Below are 20,538 nucleotides of genomic sequence, written 5' to 3'. Positions count from 1 at the left end.
CACCTAAGATTTCAGTAGTTTGAATTTGATTTTGATGCACCTTCTTCTATAGAAAGCACAAGGAAAAAATGAATAATTCATGAATGACGTGGTACATTCATGACTTATTTACAGCCCAGCACTCCTGGTAACTCAGAGAACATCAAACATCCTACACCCCGGCCTGCCATTTAAAGAAGCGTTTAGGGGGGGAAAGAGGACACGCAGAACACAGGGGACGTACTGTTCACTTTATACAAGGGCAGTGAATAAGAAGCCTAAATATTTGCTGAGAAATAAATTGAACGCTGATGAAAATAAAAGTCAAAGTATCGAGAGACTGAGTAAGAGGCCCTGAGAGAGATGGCATGTGCTGTTATTCGATATGTTTGTCTCTCTATGCTTTTTTGTAATTAATTCTTCATGCTGCCCTGGGATTTTGTTTTTTGTGTTTTTTTTTTGTTGTTTTTTGTCCTGGGATTTGGTTTAGTCTTTCTGAATATTCCTATTTCCTCCTAAAATGTTAACTATGGGGCAGCCCGGGGGGCTCAGCGGTTTAGCGCCGCCTTCGACCCAGAGCGTGACCCCAGGGTTCTGAGATCGAGTCCTGCGCGGAGCCTGCTTCTCCCTCCACCTGGGTCTCTGCCTCTCTCTCTGTGTATCTCATGAATAAATAAATAAAATCTTTAGAAAAAATAAAATGTTAACTATGAAAAACCACCTAAAACCCTCACCGTCATGAGAGGGATATAGTTTTGCCAGTTTTCCAACATACTTACTCGCCTGTGGTTTTGCGAACCTGTTGCTAAATGCCACAGATGTCCCTTCCAGCCATGGCCATGACCCTTCGCCCACAGAGCCTTAGCTGGAAGGTGCTCAGGCAGGGCTCCTCGTCCCTGGGGGGTAGGGCGCCAGGGCCTGGAGTCACCCTGGCAGTGATCGCATAGTTGGGGGGTGGATGGGTGAGAGGAAGTAAGACAGAGTATTTTTCCTTCTTGACACTCTATTTTCTTCTCCACAGGAAAAGCGATCATATCCGTGAAATTAGGAAAAACGGTTAAGAAAAAAATAAACATTTTAAAAATCCTTCATGAGTTTTCATAAAATGCAACTCCATGTGCATTAAGGACCTTGAAGCTAAAGCCGGCCCCCCACCTGGACTTCAGGCCCAGAGGGCGGTGAATGTTCGCTGGGGTAGAGGGCAGCAAGGCCCAGCCACCCCGCCCCAGCTGACCCTACCGTCTCAGTTGGGATGAAGCCCAATGATGAACAAGCTTTTGGTGAAAACTGGTGGTTCCAGAAGGTTCCTCCCCCAGGGACCATCAAATCCTGCACTGTCCGTGAAGCCACCTCAGTTGCAAACCCAGCCTCACTAGTTAGTGTCTTTGTCTTTATTAAAGATAAAAGCCCAACTTTGACACATTCCTATCCCATTGGGGGAATTCTCCCCATATAATACCTTCCTCCACCTTTTTTTTTTTACAAGTAGGATAGGAGGGATTAACTACTGTCCTTGAGAGACACTTTGGCAGGTTGTCCTCAGCATGGATTTTGCCACTAATTCTTGTGGGGTCTTTTCTTTCTTTCCTTTCTTTTTAAAAAAGACTTTATTTATTTATTCATGAGAGACACAGAGGCAGAGACCCAGGCAGAGGGAGCAGCAGGCTCCATGCAAAGAGCCCGACGTGGGACTCGATCCCGGGTCTCCAGGATCACGCCCTGGGCCAAAGCAGATGCTCAACCGCTGAGCACCCCGGGGCGTCCCAGTGGGGTCTTTTCTCAGCTCAGGCTGGTATTAACAGATTATTATTGACTGAGTTGTCAAAAATAAGCAAATACTTATTTCTCAGAGTTCTGGAGGCTGGGAGGTCCAAGATGAAGGTGTAGGCAGATTCCATGTCTGGTGAGGGCCGTCTTCCAGGCTTACAGATGGTTAACTTCTTGCTGTCTCCTCCCACGGGGGAGAGAAAGATGATCTCTCTTGTGCCTCTACTTGTAAGAGTATGAATCCCACTCACGAGGGCTCCACCTTGGTGACTCATTCCCTCCCAAGGAGCCCACCTCCAATGCTGTCATGTTGAGGATTAGGGCTTCAACATAGCAATTGAGGGGGACACAAGCATTCAGTCCATAGCGGAGTATATTCCTGAGTTGGGGAAAATCAAGACAAGATAAAACAAACCCAGAACTCTGAACAGATAAAGGAGTGGCCAGTGGGCTAAGGCCGGGGGCGCGTGGAGGTCTGTAAGGTGCTGGCTCCCAGCTGGGCGTGCGTTTGACTGCCTGCTCTGCTCATTTCTAGACCTGCTGCATCCCAGTGGGTGGTTGCCCCAGAGACCCAATCATTCGAAGGCTCTGTGGAAGGCCTGTTCAGCTACCCGGGCAGTGGGAGCAGCGCTGAGGGTGGCCTGTGACGCGGGGCTGGCTCCTTTTTCATGTCAAGTTTTATTATATCCACACCTGTGGTTAGGGCCACGCAGGCAGGTATGATGCTACCCACGCAGGGCAGGTAAATTGTCCACCAGAATAGTTGCTCGGCTAACGACCACTCAGGAGGACCAATAAATGAAACTGGCTCCGTTACGTTGTCGTTTTCTAAAAAATAAATGGTTCTTCTCCTACTTCCTCTCCCTTGGGTTTCTGAATTAGTCTGTGTGATATTATTAGCATCTGTCTTACTTTCTCCTCTAGGACAAAGAATAAAGCCAGTTGCTTTAGAAGAAAAGATAAACATCTTGCCAAACAAAGGGGAAAACTGAGCTTTTCTGGGATGTGCAGGGCTCAATTAAATGGGAAAATGTGAAGCTGACCCCAAGCCATGAAAACAATAGTTATCGAAATGGGGGCGCCTGGGTGGCTCGGTCAGTTAAGCATCTGCCTTTAGCTCAGGTCATGACCCCAGGGTCCTGGGATGGAGCCCTGCACGGCTCCTTTCTCGGCGGGGAGCCTGCTGCTCCCCCTGTGTGTGCTCTTTTTCTTTCTGTCAAATAAATAAATAAATAAAAATCTTAAAAAAAAAAGTTATAGAATGAGATAAACTCTTCAGCAGGGAAATCTTAGACTCTGTTTGGTGTGTCTCCCACAAGCTACATAGGCCACTGAGCCAAATCCAGATAGAATTATGCTACTTCTCGGGAGCTGGAACCTATGCACACGACACTCACAAATGTCCTACAAAGAGACCGAGGACCTCAGATCGGCCGTGTAGTGAGTAGGTTCCCCTAAAACAGCAAGAGGGGTGGGGTCCGAGGCTCTGGCCGCTGCGAGGCTGTCGGTGGGGCGCAGGGAGGGAAGCCTTTCCGAGAAATCTGCTTTTGCTAAGAGGCGTCCTCCTCCAGGCCTCTCTCTGGACCGAACCACCTGCCGTGCCCGGCGTGGGGTGGGGGGTTGGGGGGGGCGGCTGACATGGGACTGAGCCTAGGGCACAGGCCGTGGGCTCCCACGACGCGGGGGGCGGGGGACGGGGTGGAGAAAAACAGCTACTCCAGGCTGTTTATGTCAAAGTGCTGAAATTGTCTGGTTGACCCGTGAGCACGTACAGCAGCCCTGGGGGATTGGGGCTGCGCTGGGGCCCATCAGACGGCGGGAGCCCGGCGGGCAGGGTGCTGCGAGGGGGGCCCGGCCAGCAGTGGGGGGCCCGGCCAGCTGCCACCGCCACCGCCCGCTGGACCATACGCTGACACTGAGAAGCTTGGGTCTGCAGGAATACGTTGGAATCGAGTCACGGGCCGCTCTGACTATCAGCCCAAAGAGCCCGGCCTTTATTTTGTGAAATTTTGTGGCTCATTTGGTCAGAACAGTGGTTCTAAAAATAGGGCGTGCAAATGCCTTGAGCAAGCGCCAGCTGGCCTGCCTGCTCCTGCTGTCCTGCCGCGGTCACACCTTCCGCTCAAATCACCGGCGGCCGAGCTGGCAGCCCCGCCCGGGCCTGGGGAGTCGCCGATGGAGTGTGGGCTGGAGAATGACGTACTGGAAACACTTCAGGAAGATTATTCTTGCAGGGACGTGAGAGATGGATTGGAGGGGGCAGGAAGAGCGGAAGCTTCAAGACTGAAGAAGGCCCTGGAACCTTCCACCTTCCACGTGAGGGTTGCACGGACCTCAACTGGAACTATGGGGATAAGGAGCGAGCTAGGGGACGTCGGAGAAGTGACCTCAAGGTGGACACAGGGCGAGGGGACGGGAGACCCCACGGTGCGGCCAACGCTAGGCCTGGGGCGCGGTGAAGGCCGGGAGCCCGCGAACAGAAGCCGAGATTCAGATAGAGGGACCCGGGGAGGCTGGAGTGCGGAGGGGAAGGCGCGAGCAGGTGGACCCGAGAAGCCGGGCACTTCCCTGAAGCCAGCCGCCCAGAGCCCCCCTCGCGGCGCCCCCCCAAAAGCCACGGTTGGACAGAGTATCTATTTTTTTAAATCTTTTTCTTTTTTCTTAAAAGATTTTATTTATTATTTATTCATACACACGCACACACACACACACACACACACACAGAGGCAGGGACCCAGGCAGAGGGAGAAGCAGGCTCCATGCAGGGAGCCCAACGCGGGACTCGATCCCGGGACCCCGGGGTCATTGCCTGGGCCAAAGGCAGGCGCTAAACTGCTGAGCCCCCCAGGGATCCCCTTTTTTTTAACCTTTTCTAAGACTAATGGAGGGACTCCAGTTGGGACAGCTGGCTGGGGTTAAAGGGCTGGTCTGGGGCCATAGAATGAAGCCAAATTAACGGGGCTGGAGTGTGTGCCCTTGCGGAGCGAGGGACTGACCGGCTGTCCCGGTGACCACAGCAGGGCAGGGGCTGGCTTCCTGTCCCCAACACCTCGCCAGCTGGGGGTCGCCTGGCCCGACTGCCCGGCACCGGGGCGGACGATGGGCCACTGTCGCACTCGTGCCCACCTGCCTTGCCCGGGTGTGAGGCTGCGGGCGAGCGCGGGGACCGGGGTGGACGAGTGGGGGACGGGGGACCCCCACCCAGATCTGCTCACTGACGCTCGGGCCCGGGACCTGCGCCCACCCATTGGGTCCTGGTCCCGCTATCGGCTGACGTAGTGCTGGCCGGGCCCTCTCACTGTCCTTCAGGGCCCGCAGCGGCCGGCGTGCAGGCAGGTGGCTCAGAGGCCGCCTCAGAGGCTAAGCCGTGGACGGGGCCGCAGTGTCCAAGGGCTTCGTCCACGTGCCTGGTCCTTTGACAGGAGTACCTGGAGCCGAGGCCCAGGAGCTGGTGTCCTGCCTCTCCAGGTGGCGTCAGGTCTCTCCCTCTGCCTGTGTCTCCCTCACATGGTCTCTCCAGCAGCAGCAGGGCGGCCGAACTTCTTCTTTTCTTTTTAATTAAGATTTTATTTATTTATTCATGAGAGACACAGAGAGAGAGGCAGAGACCCAGGCAGAGGGAGAAGCAGGCTCCACGCAGGGAGCCCGATGCGGGACTCAATCCTGGGACCCCGGGGTCACGGCCTGGGCCCACGGCAGAGGCCCAAGCGCTGAGCCCCCCAGGCGCCCCCTGTGCTGTGTTTTGATGAGATGAATCTCGCAGGCACGGAGTGTGTCCTATAAACACGGGATCCCCCAACAGCGTCAGCACAGCCCTTGACTTTTCTGGATTTTCTGGGCCTTGGACGTTCATGCAGGATGCCACATGCTTGGAAGATTCCAAAACAGACAGACATAGGCTTACGGGCTATCTTGATGATCTCTTTGGTGAAGTACACGTCTATGTCTTTTGCTTACTCTTCCCTTAGGTCACTTGGCTTTTTCTCATTGGTTTATAGGATTCTTTATATATTCTGGGGAAGAATTCTGTGTGGTTGTAAGTATTGCAAACACCCTCTCGGACTCTGTGGCTTTTCTTTTCATTCTCTTAATGGTGTCTTTCGGTGCAAATGCATTCCTAATTTCACGTAGTCCAATTCATCATTGGTAGCTAGTTCTTTATGCTTAAGAAATCATTCCCTGGGCCACCTGGGCGGCTCTGTTGGTTAAGTGTCCAATCCTTGACTTTGGCTCAGATCATGATCTCAGGGTGGAGAGCTCGAGCCCCACATCAAGCTCCCTGCTCAGCGAGGAGCCTGCTTGAGATTCTCTCTTTCCTCTTCCCCTCTCTATGCTTGTGTGTATACCCCCACAACTCTCTCTTTAAAATAAATAAATAAGTCTTTTTAAAAAATATTTTATTTATTTATTTATTCATGAGGGACAGAGAGAGGGAGAGAGGCAGAGACACAGGCAGAGGGAGAAGCAGGCTCCATGCAGGGAGCCCGATGTGGGACTTGATCCCGGGTCTCCAGGATCACTCCCTGGGCTGAACAGGCGCTAAACCACTGAGCCACCCAGGGATCCCAATAAATAAGTCTTAAAAAAAAAAAAAAAAAAAAAAAAGATGTGGTTCCTGGGTGGCTCGGTCAGTTAAGCATCTGACTCTTGACTTTGGCTCAGGTCATGATCTTGTGTTCATGGGATTGGGCCCCACTGGGCGGGGAGTCTGCTCAAGATTTTCTCCCTCTGCTCCTCCCTCTGCTCTTGTGCACTCTCTCTCTCTCTGTCTCAAATAAATGGATAAATCTTGAAAAAATAATAAAATAAAATAAGATAAAAGGAAAAAAAAAAAAGGAAATCACTGCCTAGCCCAAATCATAAAGGTTGTCTCCTAAATTTCCTTTAGAAACACTATTTTTTCACATTTAGATAATCAATTAAGTGTGATCAACTTTTCCCAGACAGGCATGTAAATACCCATGGCTCTCAAGTCCACCGCTGTTGGGCCTAGTTCTATTTACAAATACGTGATAATGCCTTGTGTGGGTTCTCAAACATTTACCTTTAATATCTTAAAAGAGAAAACCAGCCAAGTGGATACAGTTTCCCGAACTGTATTTACTTCTCCGGAAGCCCTTTGCACACAAAGCTAGACTAGGAAAGGCAGAAAAGATGGTCTGCCAAAAAAATCTTTGGTGTTCAACCGTGCCAGCTGTAAAGCCCAGCGCTACTTTTTAGTGGTTTGTGACCTTGAGCACATCACTTAATTGCCTTCAGCCTTGGTGTCCCCATCTAGAAGGTGGGGGTCATAATAGCTAAGACGTTGGAATGTTTGCTACGTGCCAATGTTTGACTCTGGGTCAAGTGCTTCACCTGCGTGATCTCACATAAGCCTCAAAGCAGCTCGATCAATTATATGCGGCTAATATCACGTCATGTTCGCTTTGCAGATAACGAACAAAGCCACATAGCGAGCCAGTCGGAGTCAGGGTTCTAGTCTGGGCAGGCTGACCCCAGGGCTCCTGCATGTCAACACGGTGTATACTTTCTCTCTATTGAAAAATCAAAAGGCGTATTCCGGCTATAAAATGAGATAAACCATATAAAGTGCTTAACCCAGTGCCTGGACCATATTAAGAGCTTAACGGATTAGGATTCGAGAATCCACTAGTCACTACAGAACTCTTTGCATTATCCCCATCACAGTCGGAGCTGCATCCCTCAAACTTCAGGAAATGACATAAGGGAATCTTCAGAGTTACAGGTGAGAAAATCGTGGACATCACATGCTGGGGGCACTGGAGTTGGAAACCCTCAGTGATTGCCCGGCCAGAGGCATCGTTTCAGGGAGTTGCTGGATCTTCCCCACTCCGCTCTCCAGTCCTTCCCTCCTTCTTCCACGCAGCCGATCCTTGTTGAGGGCCTAGTAAGCGTCAGATGCTTTCCCGGAGCTACTAACACAGCAGTGACACGACTGTCCGACGCTTGGCCCTTCTGGGTTGGAGAAGATAGATAGATAAATAAATAAATTGGTAACTGTGGAATAATATCAATAAGTGCTGTGAAGATGAAGAATACGTGTTAAAGTAATAGCGAGTGAAGCGGCAGGGGGCAAAGGAATTCATTCACGGATGGAGAGGCCAAGAAGGCTGCTTTGTTGAAGTGACATTTGAACAGACACCAAAGGAAGGGATGGAGGAGAGTCATGAGGACATTTGGAAGGAGAGGTTCGCAAGTAGAGAGAACAGTAGTTTGGGGGCCTGAGGTGAGAGTGTATTAGAAATATGCAAGGAAGAGCAAGGAGGCCAGTGTGCCTGGAATGGAGTGAGCATGGCCATAACTGAGACCGGAGAAATACGTGGGGTCAGATCATAGAAGGCCTTAGGACCTTGGTAAGGGAGGATATTAGTGAGAGGTGGTTTTACATAATGATTAAGAACATAGTTTCTGTCCATAAATTCTTCACGTTCAAATGCTAATTTTCTTATTTATGTGACCCTGAGCATAATGGTACCTCTGTGTGCCTCATGTGTACAATGGGGTACACTTTGTGCCTTATCTGTACAGTTTCCTCATCTGTGAAATAGTAGTGATAATATCAAATTAGGCCTGAGCAAATGCTTGATTCTTTCTTTCTTTCTTTCTTTCTTTCTTTCTTTCTTTCTTTCTTTCTTTCTTTCTTCTTTCTTTTTTTTTTTTTGATATTCAGGTAAAAAGCTGCAATTAAAGCATGTGTCTTTAAGTCTTGTGATTTGTGGAAGATACTAAGACCTCACTTGCATAAATACTCAAATTGGATTTTTCTATGGTTTATTTATTTATTTTAGAGTGGAGGGAGGGGCAGAGGGAGGGGGAGAGAGAATCCCAAGAGGACTCCCCAGTGACACCAAGCCCGACAGGGGGCTCGACCTCACAACTCTGAGATCATGACTGGAGCAGGAATCAAGAGTCAGATGCTCAACTGACTGAGCTACCCAGGTGCCCCAGATCTTTTATTGACTATGTAGAGGGTGGTATTTCAGACTTTTGTCATAGGACAATCGACAAGAGTATCAGGGATAGTATTTCACTATTTGGTGATAGTATTGATCCCTAAGAGTGCTAATAACTAATTACAATGGCTAATCAGTGATAGTATTTCTCTCTTTTTTTTTTTTTTTTAAAGATTTTATTTATTCATGAGAAACACACAGAGAGAGAGGCAGAGACACACACAGGCAGAGGGAGAAGCAGGCTCCATGTGGGGAGCCTGACACGGGACTCGATCCCGGGACCCCAGGGTCATGCCCTGAGGTGAAGGCAGATGCTCAACCACCGAGCCACCCAGGCGCCCCAGTGATAGTATTTCAATCAACAAATGACTCTCATGTTACCAATGAGTTTCCAATGAGACTTAAAGGTAGGTCCGGATCTGAACACAGAGCACATATCAGACCACATATCAGAATGAATTTCTCTGGGACTAATTCAGAGCATTTTTGTCAGGTTGGCTCAAGGACCGTGAACGAAGACGAATGTGGGCCATAGGGTATAGCCCATCAAGGAAGACAGGCCCGATGGAATCACATGAGTATTCGTGTTCTAATGTGCAGTGTGATTCGATTTCAGGTCTAGACTCTCCGGGAAACCACGCAAGCAGACAAGTACATTAGGCCAAGATTTTAATCCAGAGGGTGGAATGAGAACGCATATTTTGTGGAGTTGTTCTTCGCTATGAAAGGGCGACCTCAATACAGAGCACGTGCCGAGGTTGGTCTACGTTTGGCAGTGCCAACCTCTTCAGTGGCTTTGATTTGCTTCCCAAAGTGGAGAAAGAAACACAAGTGAAGAAGAGATTGGGGTTTACTTGAATTCCTTGTTTCCAAACGGAGCATATCCTGCATTTGTATCTCTGAATTGCCTTAGTTTGCCATTAGCCTAAAATTGAAGAGATTATTCTTCTTCTCCAGGGTGGCAAGTAAGCAAATGATTTGAGCAGCGCCCCCTGTGCTACATTGAGGTGAAGGACAGTCGCAGGTATAAGAGTCTTGCTTCATTTTGGTTTATTCGACCATCACCGTGGTGAACGTCCACTGTGTGGCCACGAGAAGCTCAGAGTCCCACCCTCCCCGGCATCTTGGCTCTTTCCTCGACAACAGGTCCGGGGACAGGAAGAGTCACTGTGACAGGTTTCTGGGGAGAGTACAACGCCACTGGGAGTGTTTAGACCAGTCTGTTTTGGGGAAAGCGTTGGGCGGACACTGTGTGCGCGCTCTTCAGCCCAAGGGCCAGTTAAGATGGGCCTAGATGCCAGGTCTACAGAACGACAGACCGTAGAATAAAAATTAGGGATGTGGTTGCCTGGGAGCTATCCCAGCCCCTCCACTCCCCCCGCTTCCCTCCTGTTTCGCTCCCAACAGGGAATAGAGCGGCCCTACCGTAGGCCCTGGATGTCTTTTCCTTGATGGGGCCAAAACCTAACCCCAAAGGCCTAAGAGCTCAGGCTAGTGTAGGTAAAATGCATCCACCAAGTTGCGCTGCTCCACGCTGGGTCTCAGGGCATGTGTGGGCTTGGGCCAGAGCCCCCCTGAATCCAGCGTGCTTCTTGGCCAGCGTCATTCTCTGTGTATGTGTTTCACTGTGGAACAGAATATAGGTGTCCAGGCCTCCACGCCTCCACTGCCCTATGTTTCTAACAGGTGGTATAAAGCTGGTGGGCCAAGAAAGCATTTTCTCCGGCAGGTAGAGCATTTGGAGAGTCGAGGTTCTTAGGGAGAGAGAGGAAGCTTCTGTAGGATCTGGTATTAGCCGAAAAAGGGACTCCTTTCGGGTGCCCGCTTGCCCAGGACTTAAAATGCGAGGCCAGCAATGAGCTGCGAGAGCCAAGCCCAGGGCATGAGCAGTCGGGGGCCTGATGCAGAGCCTCTTCCCCCGCCCCCTGCCCTTCCCGGAGCGTCCTGCTGCCACTGCTCTGGAAGCTCAGCCGGGGAGGTCAAGCCCGGAGGATGAGCTCACTGTGGCCTTATTAATGTCCCATGTGTCATAAAAGAGGGTGGCAGAGAGGGTTCTCTTTCCAGAGAACACTATGTCTTACTGCTTTAGTCAAAGAAGGACAAGTACGTTTCGAAACATGTGACATTTCAGCAGGAGGCAGATCCAGGTCCACAAGCCTTTCTCTGCAAATACAAAATCCCCAAAGCTCTGAAAAATAGGCCTTGTGTAAGTGCAGGGACAGAAGTCATCGGGGCAGGGGGCAGTTCTGACCATTGGTTGGGTCTCAGGGCGCCTACTCATCATGGTCACATCTGCCGTGTGTGTTTTTGTTATTTTGAAATCTGGGTTTAATTTCACACTGGAAAATATCTCGATGAAGGGCGCCTGGGGGGCTCAGCGGTTGAGCATCTGCCTTTGGCTCAGGGCGTGATCCCGGAGTCCCAGGATCGAGTCCCACGTCAGGCTCCCTGCATGGGGCCTGCTTCTGCCTCTATGTCTCTGCTTCTCTCTGTGTCTCTCAGGAATAAATAAATAAAATCTTAAAAAAAAAAAAAAGAAAAAATATCTAGATGGCAAATTTTTCTCAGAAGTTGCACAGAAATTTCACGACCGTTCTCCTAGAGCTCTGGATATTTCTCTTCTTCTTTATTGCAGGGTTGATGGATGCCATGACTGTTCTGGAAAAGTACAGGCCACGAACGGCCGTCTACCCGAGCTGCGAACTCTCTGATGCAGGTGTCAGGACAACAGCCACGAGCACGTCAAGAGCTGCTGGAAGAATTTCTGCCGTCACTTCAGAGCCTTCTTGGGCCACTTCCTGTATCACACCCTCGATTCCCTGGCCCAACATCACTGACGACCTAGCCAAGGGTTTGCTGTTGCGTCCTTCACACCCACGTGTGAATATTATGTGAGATTGTAGGATGCATTGACTAGAAGGGGCTGTAGTAGGGACCTACGCACTAGAATTAGCTTCACTGGTTTCTTTTTACTTAATGTGGATACTAGAAACTTTAAAATTATTAAAAAAAATATTGTTACTGGACAGGGCTGCCCTGGAGGGTTGTGGTTGCTTCTTAAAATGAACCATATGTGTACATTTAATGAATATTTCCCCCTAGGCCTCGAGGTCTCTCAGGAAGCAGTTTAAACCACCTCTTCATTTACTCGTATCGAAACCTCAAATGCTCGGAGAACTAAGGAGAACAAACAGAAGTCAGACAGGGAGATGGTGTCTCCTGGCCGCGTCCTTGTCATATGCTGGGGGTTGAGTTGGCCAAACGGTTCTTACCATTGACCCGGTGAAAGGGAAGGGAAGAAGCCAGGGTTTGAGCCCGGGGTTCTGGTCCCCCCTCCCACCTCTCTGCCTCTGCCTCCAGGGCGGTGGGTCTCAGGCCGAGGATGGGGAGCCGAGCGGCCTTCTGCTCAGCTGGGATGGGCCGGGGGGAGCTGGCTCCTCACAACAAATAGGCAAAGACAAAAACCAAAAACCGAGACAGGGTGAGCGTGTGGCCATCCTCAGGGCTTGCATTCGTAGGAACCAGCAATCTCGGCCGAGTCAGTGGGATCCGGGAGAGTCAGGTGGTAGGAAGGGAGGGATAGAGGCCCGCACCCCCAGGGGCCGGAGTAGGGGACATAGCTGAGCCCCGCGGTCTCCAGGGGATGACAACAGGCGACCCTCCACTACAACTTGTCCCTGGAGGCAAAGTGGCAGCACCTAGGTTAGCTTTCTGGAATCAATGAGGCTTCAGTTTTCTCTCTTGCTGTTCAGAGGTTCTTATTTTGCCATTAAGAGGTAGAATGGGGTGCCTGCGTGGCTCAGTTGGGTAAGCGCCTGCCATTGGCTCAGGTCATGACTCCGGGGTCCCAGGGTCGAGACCCGTGTGGGGCTCCCTACTCAGCGGGGAGCTGCTTCTCCCCCCCGCCCCAAATAAATAAATAAAATCTTAAAAAAAAAAAAAAGAAGTGCAATGATAGGGGCACCTGGGGGACTCAGTCGGTCAAGCATTCGACTCTTAGTGTCGGTCATGATCTCAGGGTCGTGAAATCGAGCCCCAGGTGCTCAGTGTACAGTCTGCTTGAGATCCTCTCTCTTTCTCTCTGCCCCTTGTCCCCCCCCCACTTGTGCTCTATCTCTTTCTCTGAAAAAAAAGAAAAAAAGGAAAAAAAAGAAGAAGTAGAATGATGTGTGAAGTGGAAACTACAGAAACTCCCCGTGTCCTCCCACAGATAATGTATGGAAGCCACGTCTACAAATGTGTCACTCATTTATTTCTGCAGGTGCAGTATTCTGAGTATTATTACTAACTGCCTTACACATCATGTCTTGGAACAGTTTAGGGGAGGTGGAAATTTTTTAAATATCTTGCTTTGAATATGATAGTACAGAAATATCTGTACAATTGGTTTTTCTAAGCACTGAATAAATATGGAATCAGAAATTAGGAGAAAACTTCTAGAGTCTTTAACTTATTGAAGATATCATTGAAAGGTTACGATTTTAAGATTTTAAGATGCTCTTACTATCTTGATATCTGATTTACTCTCTCTTTACATGGTTTCCTTGTTACTTTAAGTAAGATCATTGTGTAGTTTTCTTCTTTTTTTTTAAGATTTTATTTATTCATGAGAGACAGAGACAGAGAGGGAGGCAGAGACACAGGCAGAGGGAGAAGCAGGCTCCGTGCAGGGAGCCTGACGTGGGACTCGATCCCAGGACCCCAGGATCACACCCTAAGCCAAAGGCAGATGCTCACCTGCTAGCCACCCAGCTGTCCCTCGTGTAGTTTTTTTCTAACACTAAATACATCATTCTAATACCAAGCAAATCTCTAGTTTTCTGGAACCAATTGGGTGTCCAGCAATCTAATAAGATTCTGACCCTAAGTACCTAGAGTTAGCACAGATCCCACAGGTTCAGGCTCAGTCCCATGAGGCTGCCCCTACATCAGACTCCAGCTGCAAATAGGATCCGCAGCCTATCCACACTTCTGCCTGGCTGACTACCGATTCAGGGGTTCCCATAATCCCCTCTCAGATTCAAGAATTCACAAGAAAGTCTTACAAAACTTAGGGAAGTGATTTATTTTACTATTACTTGTTTATTATAAAGGACATAACTCAGAAATAGCTAAAGGAAGAGATACACAGGGCAAGAAGGGGAGGGGGTGGTGCTCTGTCTGGGCACTCTGCCCTCCCATCGCCTTGGTGTGGCCACCAACCAGGTGAACCCCATCATTTTGGGGTTTTATAGAGGTTCATTATAGAGGCATGATTAAATCAAGAGACATTGGTGATTGATCACAATCTCTGGCCCCTTTCCCCTCCTTGAAGGTAGGGGTGGAGTTGGGGCTAAAAGTTCTCACCTTTTAATCACACGGCTGGTTTTCCTGACAGCCAGCTCCCACGCTGAAGCCACCTAGAGCCCCTCCAGGAGTCATCTTATGAGCATAAAAAAGAGTAAATTTTAAGAATTTTTTAAAAGATTTTTTATTTTATTTACTCATGAGAGATACTCATTTATTTTATTTACTCACGAGAGAGAGAGAGGCAGAGACACAGGCAGAGGGAGAAGCAGGCTCCATGCAGGGAGCCCAACGTGGGACTCGATCCCGGGTCTCCAGGATCACACCCTTGGCTGAAGGTGGCACCAAACCGCTGAGCCACCTGGGATGCCCAATTTAAAGAATTTTAGGAGCTCTGGGGGCACCTGGGTGTCTCAGTCAGTTGAGCATCTGACTCTTGATTTTGGCTCGGGTCATGATCTCAGGATCATGAGGTCAAGCCCTTTATTAGGCTCTGTGCTGAGAGTGGAGCCTGCTTGAGATTCTCTTGCTCTCTCTCTCTCCCTCTGCCCCCTCCACCCCGCCTCTCTAAAAAAAAAAAAAATTAAAAATTAAAAAAAAAATTTTAGAAGCTCTGTGCCAGGAATCAGGGACAAAGATGATGTATTTATTTGCTTTATTATGTCCCCAAAGTGCAAAGTTCTCAATGGATCATGATAAATGATATCCATCACTGACATTTGAGGATGTCAGAGTGTTCTGGGTTTATGTAAGTATTTGCTCATTGCTGTGTGGTTGGGGCTGAGGGGGGGCGGGGAAGGTTGAGAGACTGTGTAATCCTAGAAGGTTCTCTTGTAGTAGGTGGATAGACAGGAGAAGGGAGGCACAGGACTCAGCACTTCAAATAAATACTGTAGGTGATTCCCCGGATTACTACTCCTTGGAGAGACAAAATCAACCGTTAAAGCAGTTTGGACATTGTTCCGCTTTGTTTCGCACAACACTCGAGTAAGATCAAATGGTGTGTTTTCCTTCAGAATCAGAAATATCTAATTTATATTCTCTAAAGCTGGTCTAGCTAACGTCTGCAAAGATTTCACTCCGATGCTAATTTCGGGTCGTGTGTGGGGTCCTAGAACCCGGGAGGCCCAGGCCAGCCTGGCTGCTGAAACGGGAAGCACAGTTGTGCTTGGAAATCCCTAGCGCCCCCAGAGACTTCATCAAGAGTTAGACCCCAGCAGTAAATCCCAAATCCCCAAGCAGAGCCTCTCAACCTCATCACTATTGACACTTGTGAGCAGGTCATTGTGGGGAGCTATCGGGGGCGTTGTAGGATGTTTCGCAGGTCTCTGGCCCATTCGCTAGGCGCCCGTGGCATGCCCCCTCCCTCCAGGTGTGGCAGTCTGCAGCATCCCCGGACACTGGCCCACGTCCTCCGGGAGGTGGAACCTGCAGCAGGTGAGAACCAGTGCTCTGAAGGCCGTCAGTGCAGCCTCCCGTGGTTGCCTCCCCTCTTTGGGCCTCTCCCCTCTGGTTCCATGATTCTATGTTGTGGGGGAACTACGCAAATAAGAAAGCTGGTTAAAGGTGACAATGAGCTCAAGGTCAATGAGAGCAAACAACTGGATCTTCCTGTGGCCCCCGATGCCTCTGGAACTCAACTAAGAGTCCCTAGTGGGGTGGTTTGATGTCAAAGAACTTTGCTGCCTGAACTTTCCTCCCAGCTCTTAATGTGATCCTGAAATGTAGACAGAATCATCCTTGCCCATTTTTGATTCAACTAAAAGTTCCCAAAATAGACCATTAAAAGCATTACCTTGTCAATGGGAACATTTCCAGGAGCACTTCTTCGGTGTCGTGAAAGTGCATGTGCTCCGGCGTAGGCCTGGCTGTAACTATTACCGTCCGGAGCAGGACCTGGGATCTGGGGGCCTCGGGGGACCCAAGATGAGAGAAATGACAGCACAGGAGATATTGTCCACGCTACTAGGAGTTTGCCTCGGGTCATTGGGACGGGTTCAAGCAATTCCATCCTTACAGGATAAATCCAGGGGGCCAGGCCATGTGGAGAAAGACCAACTGATCATTGATTTCACTTTATGAAACTGTATGTGTAGCAAGAAAGAAGAAACCAGAGATAAAATCTGCTCCTCATCTTTGCCATCCCGAAAATGAAGTGTGTCCTCTTAGGATCTGCTTGGATGATTCAGTTTCCACAGGATGATTCAGTTTCCACAGGATGATTCAACTGTGGAAACCATTTTTAGGTTTTCAGTATGAAATGAAAAGGGGCTTTCTGAAATTGTCATTTTAAGGGGCCTCTCCCGTGCCTGGGCCTGCGCACGTGGAGTTGGAGTATCTGGTCTGTGACGGGCCCAAGAGTGGGGGCTACCAGAAGGACTTCCTTCCCTAAAGCCACTCCCCCGGTCATCCCACTCTTGTCTGAAATTAGAAAAGCAGTCAGATGAATGAAGTTACAGCTCACAGCCCATCCACAGCCCTTTAAGAAATTCAAATATCCCTGGGAAGACTAAGGTTAAGATGACATCAATCACTCACACTTCAGTGTAAATTAGTTTACTATCTGGCGCAAAAATGAGGAATTAGTAGAGACACTGAGACTTTGAGGGACATTTGTGAGGGAGGTGGGAAGGGAGGGATTATTTGGGAGATGGGATTTTAACACGGATCATCCAGAATGAAGAGTCTGAAGCAAAGATTAAGTGCTAACAGTCCCTTTTTGTATTTAATGCTTTATTGCTGTTGCAAACTATCAAAATAGCACACAAAATCAAATAATACAGAAGCATCGAAGATAAAAATGTACAGTGTCCTCCTCCCCCATCCAGTTCCGCTGCCACATAAACCAGTATTAACATTTTGTCTATTAGGTATCTTTTCATTGGGTTTATTGGGTATGTTTTTCCATGTTCATACAAACTCACATATGCATGTATGGTATATACAGAGTTTTTAAAGTTTTTTGTCTTTTTTTCATAAAAATAAGATTATTCAATCTGCTTAGTGATTTATCATGGATATCTTTCCAAGTTAATGTCTTTCTCTGATTCTTTATAGGAGTTGCATATATTTTTTGATTTAGACATACCATTATTTATTCAGCAATTTTTCCTTTTGCAACTTTGCCTTTTGTTCCCAGTTATTTCCTTAAAGGCAACGCTTCAAAACGTGGGAATCAATAAATAAATTGTGATGCAGTCCTATAATGGAATATCATGGTCAAAAGGAATGGACCAGATGCAATAACACATTTAAGTCTTTTGTTTTTTCTTTTTTTTTTCACATTTAAGTCTTAAAAACAATCTTGGATGAAAAAAATACAGAATAAAATTACCTATTACACAAAATGCAAATCATATAAAATAAAACTCTGTATTGAGTATGGAAATGTGTAAGTGTAATAAAACATTTTACAGAAGAAAAATACTTCAAAAAGTATTGAGTAGATATATCTGCAAGTGCCGCTGCTTTTATTTCTGTCAGAAATGTATAGGGTACGCCCCCCGGGACAAAGCAAATTTCTGTTCTATTTTCATGTGACAAGGTTTGGGGTGAACTCACTATTCTGTTTACCAGCTTTTAAATATGTTTCAGCTTCTCTAATTATGTAAATCCTATTTGGAAAAGGTGGAGACATAAGAAAAATAATAATAATTTAAAATTCTAAAATAATAATAATAATTTAAAATTCTTCTTCAAATGTATCACTCGAAGTGAACACAAAATTCCTAGTGGAGTTTGAACAGGACGTGTTCAAGCTGACAATTCACTTCCTTTGTTCTCAAGCTCATACTCTGGGGATGGCAAAGAATCGTGTTCACTTTGAGGGCATCAATCTGAATAGTTCGATCCCGACTCTTGAAATAATAAATATTCCAAAAGGGACCTGAGAAAATATTTTTCTCAATGGTTCAAATACAAAGCTTGAATAGTTTACCCCAAAGAGATGCAGAATAAAACAATAAGGACGAGGCCGGTGTGTGCCCTTGAATTTTAGGTTCAAAGGCTTGTCCAGTTTTTATAGAGTATAGATGTCAAGGATGAAAAGTGGGATGCAAGGGACGGTGAGCGAGTGTGCAGACACACGATCCAGCCCTGCCCCCGTGCCCCACGCTATTCCTTCGAAGGCGTCATTCTACCTGTGCGTACGTGTGCTTCGACAGCGCAGCATGCCCTGCCTGGCGGCCTGGCACGTGGCCACTCTGGGAAGGAGGCCTGGGTGCGGTTTGCAGCTGATCTGGAGTCTTCTCCACCTGCAACCCTAGGGAGCCTGCCCCCCTCCTCTGGCTCCTGAGGGGCAATCGGGGTCACCTAAGAGGCGCCCTCCTGTCCTTTAGCAAGGTGGAGCAGAGGAGCTCTCTCCTTCCCTCCCTTCCTTCCTTCCTTCCTTCCTTCCTTCCTTCCTTCCTTCCTTCCTTCCTCCCTTCCTCCCTTCCTTCCTTCCTTCCTTCCTTCCTTCCTTCCTTCCTTCCTTCCTTTTTCTTTCTTTTTTCTTTCTTTCTTTCTTCTTTTTCTTTCTTTCTTTCTTTCTTTCTTTCTTTCTTTCTTTCTTTCTTTCTTTCTTTTCTTTCTTTCTTCTTTCTTTCTTTCTTTCTTTCTTTCTTTCTTTCTTTCTTTCTTTCTTTCTTTCTTTCTTTCTTTTTCTTCTTTCCTTCTTCCTATTGAGATATAGTTGACATATCACATTGTCTAAGTTCAACGTGTACAACCCACTGATTTGCCGTATTTATATATTGTAATATGATTACCACTGTAGCTTAGATAACACCTCCCTCCCTGGTCACATAACACAGCGTGGTGTTTTTGTTTTTGTTTTTTTTTGTTTCTTTTTTTTTGTTGTTTTTTTTTTAAGATTTTATTTATTCATGAGACACACAGAGAGAGAAGCAGAGACACAGGCCAGGGGAGAAGCAGGCTCCCTGCAGGGAGCCCGACGTGGGACTCGATCCTGGCACCCGGGGTCATGACCTAGGCAGACGCTCAGCTGCTGAGCCACCCAGGCGTCCCCGACATAGTGTGTTATGATATGAGATATTTAAGATCTAGCTTCTTAGCAGCTTTGAAGTACATCATACAGTGTCGTGGACTATGATCTCAGTGCTGTGCAGTAGATCCCAGACCTTATTAATCTTCTGGTTGCAAGTCTGTACACCCTTCAACCCGCCGGCTTCCGATCACCACCATTCTACGCTCTGTTTCTATGACTTTTGCTTTTTTTTTTAGATTCCACATATGAGCGATATCATACAGTATTTGTCTTTCTCTCTCTGGATATCTCACTTAGCATAAGGCCCTCAAGTTTCATCCATGTTGTTGAAAATGGCCAGAGTTCCCTCCTTCTCGCAGCTGAATGATACTTCACTGTACATATATAGACCACGTTTGCCCAGTCCATTCCCCCGGGGACAGAGCCTTAGCTTGTTGCCATATCTTGGCTGTTGTGAAAAATGCTGCAGTAAACATGCGAGTGTGATACCATGTTTTCATTTCCTTTACAAATGGGATTGCTGGATCATATGCTAGTTCTATTTTTAATTTTTTGAGGAACCTCCACATTGTTTTCCATTGTGGCTGAACCAATTTATATTCACACCAACAGTGCTCAAGAGTTCCCTCTCCTCCATGTCTTTGTTGTTTCTTGGCTTCTTGACAGTAGCATCCTGACAGATGGGAGGTGAGATCGCCCTGTGGTTCTGATTGGCGTTTCCCTGCTGAACAATGATGCTAAGCACCTTTTCATGTACCTGTTGGCCAACTGGATATCTTCTTTGGAAAAATGCCCATTCAGTTCCTCTGCCCATTTTTAAACTGGGTTGTGTGTGGTTGAGTTGTGTGAGTTCTCTGTTAATGTATTTTGGAAATAAACCTCTTGTCAGAAAAATGGTTTGCGTATATTTTCCCTTATTACTTATGCTGCCTTTTCATTTTGTTGCTTTTTCTTTTGCTGTGCAGGGTTTTTTAGTTTAATGTAGTTCCACCTGCTGATTTTTGCTTTTGTTGTCTGTATATTTGGTGCCAGAGACTTTCCTAAATACATATTTTAGAAACCTCTTATCTCATCCACTTGTCAGGATTACCTCCTTGGGGTAAGTTACCTTACCTTAAATATTGCCTAGTTGCAGAAGTCAAAAACCGACGGCTCGCTAAACCCTTGTGGAAAGGAAACACAGTCTGGGGCACAAGGGGACAAGCAGGAAACCACTAAGCCGAGTATTCATTATATACCCTAAGTTTGGGAAAGGGACCTATCTATAAGTTTCCTTGCCCTATTGCCTGTCCACCCTTGAAATTGTTTTAGTGTTATTTGTAAATAATGTGTCAGGTGGTCTTTCTCTGTTCCTGTAGTTCACTATACTTACTACCATCTCTGAGTTTGTAACAATTCTAAGATTTTATGTATTTATGTATTTATTATTTTAAAAAAGATTTTATTTATTTATTCATGAGAGACACAGAGAGAGAGAGGCAGAGACACAGGCAGAGGGAGGAGCAGGCTCCACGCGGGGAGCCCACGCGGGACTCAATCCCAGGA

The 20,538-nt window shown here is 47.6% G+C and overlaps 1 long non-coding RNA gene across 3 annotated transcripts; it reads left to right on the top strand.

Annotated features, from left to right (window-relative positions):
• The first annotated feature begins 3,040 nt into the window (after nt 1-3,040).
• Nucleotides 3,041-18,454, top strand: LOC144282208 (uncharacterized). Of its 3 annotated transcripts, none has more exons than XR_013350549.1 (4): nt 3,041-3,190; nt 3,981-4,139; nt 9,337-9,477; nt 11,356-18,454. It is a non-coding gene; the product is annotated as an uncharacterized LOC144282208 (long non-coding RNA). The 3 variants fall into 3 exon arrangements; XR_013350547.1 differs by lacking the exon at nt 9,337-9,477 and adding an exon at nt 7,179-7,492; XR_013350548.1 differs by lacking the exon at nt 9,337-9,477.
• Nucleotides 18,455-20,538: the final 2,084 nt, after the last annotated feature.

Source organism: Canis aureus, chromosome 13 (genome assembly GCF_053574225.1).
Source record: "Canis aureus isolate CA01 chromosome 13, VMU_Caureus_v.1.0, whole genome shotgun sequence".
Lineage (NCBI taxonomy): Eukaryota > Metazoa > Chordata > Mammalia > Carnivora > Canidae > Canis > Canis aureus.
This window is presented reverse-complemented; position numbering and strand designations above follow the sequence as displayed.